Source organism: Octopus bimaculoides, chromosome 3 (genome assembly GCF_001194135.2).
Source record: "Octopus bimaculoides isolate UCB-OBI-ISO-001 chromosome 3, ASM119413v2, whole genome shotgun sequence".
Lineage (NCBI taxonomy): Eukaryota > Metazoa > Mollusca > Cephalopoda > Octopoda > Octopodidae > Octopus > Octopus bimaculoides.
In genome coordinates, this window is record NC_068983.1 from 150920669 (window position 1) to 150926118 (window position 5450).

Consider the following 5450-nt stretch of genomic DNA (forward strand, 5'->3'; position numbering starts at 1 on the left):
ATTCAGTTATTTGTTTATTTATTTATTTATTTATTTATTTATTTATTTATTCGAACCATTCATTTATGTTTTGAAATCGTAAAAGACAATTTTATGGAATCATATTCCCGAATATTTATATGACAACTCGTAAAAGAATGATGAGTGAGGAAAAGTTGCAGTGAGTCGAGTTGTGGTGAACGGTTCACGAGAAATGTAGTCGTCGTCGTCGTCGTCGTCGTAGTAGTAGTAGTATTAATAGTAGAAGTATTTGAGGTAGCAGTAGTTGTAGTAGTAACAGTAGTAAATGAAAGAACGAAGGAAAAGAACAAGAGAATACAGGGCACTTAAAACAAAAAGTGAGCCAAATTAAATAGTTACAAAAATTATAAAAAGACATGAAGAGAAGAATGTATAATACATACATACATAATGATGATGGTGATGATGATGACGACAACGAAAATGCACACACACACACATATACACATATGAAGGCGCATGCCTTAGTGGGTAGGGTACTCGGTTCACGATCATGAGGTTATGAGTTCGATTTTTGTCGCCGCTTTGTATCCTTGAACAAGATACTTTTTTTCACGTTGCTCCAGTCCACTCAAAAGGGCTAACCTTGCCATATATTGTGTCAGGCTGCATTTCTTTGAGAACTATGTTAAGGGTACTCGTGTGTGCGGATGTTTCGTTGATCGTCTCAACTGGAATCCTCGCCGTCGTAACCGACGGAATTCCAATTATTATTTTATTTCTCATATTCCCCGTCTCGGATTCACACACTTATTGCGGCGGTCGTTCAGTTTTTCTAAGCCCTGTAAAAGAACTTGGAAGGTTGAGCCTCCAACTAGGCCTTTCACAAGACCGTTAAAGCCAGGAACAGTTCAGCACCCCCTTATATGTGTTTGCTTGTCCCTCTATCTAAATATAATGTAGATATAATATCTATCTATATCTGAATTATCATTGTACAACCCTCCGCTCTACCAACTGAGCTATCACGAGACACTTTAGTCGGCCACTAACCTGTTTCAAAGCTTTAATTGTGGCCACCAAGGCAGTGAGTGACGCAGAGGTGCAGGAATAAAGATTTTTCCAAAAATGCTCCGAGATACTGGTATAAATTCAGATTCTGTAACCAAAGTCTTCATGGGAGGCAGAGAATGAAGGATGTTAGGATGCTCTACTTTCATCTACTGATGACTGCTGCTGCGGATGACACATACACACATATGCGCATGCGTATAATATATGCAATAAAACTACCATAAACTATATCCTTCCCAGGCAAGTCTAATCCTTATCGAACCAGAATATCAAAGGGGTGTGGGCATATCCGAACAGTGACAATACAAGATCCAAATGGCTTACAACGAAAAATCAATACAATTAATTAAACGAAATAAATGTATATATCCCATCTCTGGCTACCTGATGGATATCATTGTAGTTTTCATCTCGGCATCTCCCTCTAAGCCAACAAATATTTAAAATTGTTTAATAGATTTACCTTAGCATTACTTGTGGCTGTTTCCCTAATATAAACGAAAATATATTTCAAGGATCTCTCTCTATTCAGACTGGAGCCGCATGCAAAAACGAAATGTTACACAACGCACAAGCTATATCTGATGGTTGGACGACAAAGGCACAGCACGTCCCACGAGCTAGAAAATTGCAGGAAGAGACATTAGTATGCGAATGCTAGAAAAAATGCGAACTCTGTGCTCTCGAAAAATGATTGATTCTCAAAACACTTGTGTCATAGGATCATAGCTGAATGTTAAGTCTGAGACTTTCAGCCTCTGTATGTACTAACGGAAATTTTAATGACGGAATTGGATACAGTTATTATAATTCTCTTAAGAAATCCTACATATATCAATTACGATAATTCTCTTAAGATATCCACTATATCTCGCTTAATATAGTGGAAACTGAACCATCAAACAAATTTGTGAGGGAAGAGAAAAACCGTTTACCACAGCAATAAGCACAAACAATTAAATTCAAGGGGTTCAGTTATGGGATAGATTCCTCCAGGTTATGCAAAGAATCCTGAGACAATATGAAGAAACGTACAAATTAAATTTTGAAGGAAAGAGCGCTTAATATTTTTTTTGCAGTGTCAAGAGAATCTTTCTCAAGATTGCAGAGAGAAAGGCTGGCAAACTTGGCTAATCCCAGTTGATATTGGCTGTAGAGGATTTCTACGTATTTGGAATGGAAAATACAGCTATTGGAATAAAAGGGAGAGAGAGAAAGGCAGCTGTTTGCAGGATGTAAGGAGGCAGCATAAAGAACCTCTTTCAGATTGTAGAATAAGATGGTGGAGTTAAGCTGAAAATCAGGATGGGGGGAAAAAGGCATTGGTGAGGCTACCATTAGTTAATATCAACTCCAGTTCAAAGTTGCCTTCACTAAAACTGAACGAAGTAGAAGCAACTTTTAGGTTTAATTCACTTTGATATCCGTATTCCAAACTATTTCCTAAATTTTGCATGTTTGTAACTAAATATATTTGTAATAGCACCGTCTTCTAATGTTGTGCACTCCTCCATTACATAAACTGTTGTTTGCAAATCAAAATATATTTCGATTCAAACATCAGTTTATATAATCGAGAAAGTGCAAAACATTGAAACATTGTGCTATTACAAATATATTAAGTTACAAGACCGTTCAAAATACATAATCAAATACACAAATAGATTAGATAAGTATACTGAGAAATGAATATTGAAACCACTCATGCGCGCGCGCGCGCACACACACACACACGCATATATATATATATATATTTATATGCGCCTCTGTGTGTGTCTTTATGAGTTTGTATGTAGAACTATATTTTATTACAATGAGATACAATTATATTTAAAGAAAACGAGGAAGAATTATGCCTCCGCTTTATCTGCTGCTGTTGTTTATGGTAATGCTGGTGCCGATGTTGATTTGGAGCCTTTGATGATTGCACTGATGAAGATGATGACTGTAAAAAGAACTCCTGCTTCCGCCAGCGGGGTTTATTATTCTTAGTTGCATTATTACTTCCTCTTTTTTTTTTTTACAGCTAGGGCGTAGGGTTTACCTTATTCTTATGAGACACTCAATTCTAATATTTTCATCTTATTCATAACCAACTTAAGTTTGTGGGTGGTATGTCATAGTGTTTGAAAGTAATCTATCTATCTATCTATCTATCTATCTATCTATCTATCTACCTGTCTATCTATCTGTCTATCTATCTGTCTATCTAGCTGTCTATTTATCCATCTATCTATATCTGCAGGTTATTTGGAAATTTGAAACAAATATAATCTATAATGCTATTTCCATAAATGTGTTATATATTAATATAATTTTTTTCTCAGCTGTATCCTTTGTGATATATCGATATTGAAAGTATTAAGCCTATTTTTTTTTTTACAATTTCTTACCTTTTGGGGTACGCTGCATATTTTTTGCATTCTTTTCAACTTATATTTCAATATTTATCGTTATTTCGTTTCCATTTTCAATTTAGTTTTGAAAAGAAGAGAAACGAAATAACCCATATGAAAATATTTTATGTTTGAGAAAAATTAATAATTAGCTTCAGTCTATTTTTTTTTTGTTTTTGTCTTAAACTAATTAAATCACAAATACTTCAGACATAGATTTCACACATGTCGTTGTTAGATATTCAAATCTTTAGTTCTAGTAACTATAATACTAATCTGTTGTAGTCAACGTATTTAGTGCTTTAAGAGGTGAACGTTGACATGTTGAAAAGGTACGCCGTGTCTCTCGGATCGTTGTCTCGTTAAACCGGTGCATTTGCTGAACATAAAACTGTATTGACCGTGGTTGTATTTAAGTATCTCGTAGTGGATTAGTCCTTCCCGAACCCACCAACCGCATATTATCGTTTTGCATGGATGCAACTCTGGCTTGGCTCGAGGTGTTACTTGCCTTGTTGGCCCTCAGTTATTCTTTCTACTGCTTCATATTGAAGTAAAGGCATCATTTTCATATCTGGTTCGATACAGTAAAGAAATCTGTGTTCGTTCACAAGTTGCCGAGTGTCTAGCAAACAATCTGTGGAGGCGATAGAAGAGCATTAGATTTGCCACTTTGTTTCAGAAGGTGTAGCAGTCATGCACCGAAGTTTTGAACTTTACCCGTCGAATGAAGGAAACGAGCGTCGGGAAATTTCTCTAGACGATTGGCATGGATCCTCTCGTTCTTGTTCAATCGATCCTAACAGAACTGAACAGGTTGGCTGGAACGCTGAGATTCCGTGAGGTCGAATTTCCTCTCTCTGAAGCGTGGAAACTATTCCTGTAGAGTTCCTTAAGTAATATCACCTATTCTATATTGACACCCCGTCGCTTACGACGTCGAGGGTTCCAGTTGATCCGATCAGCGGAACAGCCTGCTCGTGAAATCAACGTGCAAGTGGCTGAGCACTCCACAGACACGTCTACCCTTAACGTAGTTCTCGGGGAGATTCAGCGTGACACAGAGTGTGACAAGGCTGACCCTTTGAATTACAGGCACAACAGAAACAGGAAGTAAGAGTGAGAAAAAGTTGTGGTGAAAGAGTACAGCAGGGGTCGCCACCATCCCTTGTCGGAGCCTCGTGGAGCTTTAGGTGCTTTCGTTCAATAAACAACGCTCACAACGCCCGGTCTGGGAATCGAAACCGCGATCCTATGATCGCGAGTCCGCTGCCCTAACCACTGGGCCATTGCGCCTCCACCACCTATTTTATAAACAACACAAATATCTCGAGTGGCTCTGATAATTTTGGAACCTTGGTTGAAAGAATAGGGAAACATGTCGAAAATAATCAATTTTTTTCTACGGACATTCCATCGTCACATGACTGAAAAGAGGTAAGCATTCTTCAAATTTCAAAAATGATAAACAAAAGTTGTAGGTAAGAATTGTACTAAAAACCTATAATGCGCTTCGATTAAAATATTTTTTGTGTATATTCAAATAACATTGAAAAGGAACGAGCAAATTCATCTGAAGAACCCATTATATTATGAGCGATCTTCCGAAAGTAATGCAAAAGTGGAATTAACTTTTTATTATTAATTAACATCCCCGATTTCAGTTGGGTCAAGAGCGGCAGGGTCATTGTCTGTTCGCAACTAAATAGGCACACAGTGGCGTATGGTGGTTGTTGTACTGGGGGTGCTGCCGCACCTAATGTCACCAAATTTCAAGTAGAGGTATAACATAAGTTCCATTAAGATTTGTGATTAAATTAATGAGTAGTTATAATACTCTTTTACTTGTTTCAGTCATTTGACTGAGGCCATGCTGGAGCACCGCAAATCGACCCCAGGACTTATTCTTTGGAAGCCTAGTACTTATTCTATCGGTCTTTTTTGCCGAACCACTAAGTTACGGGTACGTAAACACACCAGCATCGGTTGTCAAGCGATGTTGGGGGGACAAACACAGAC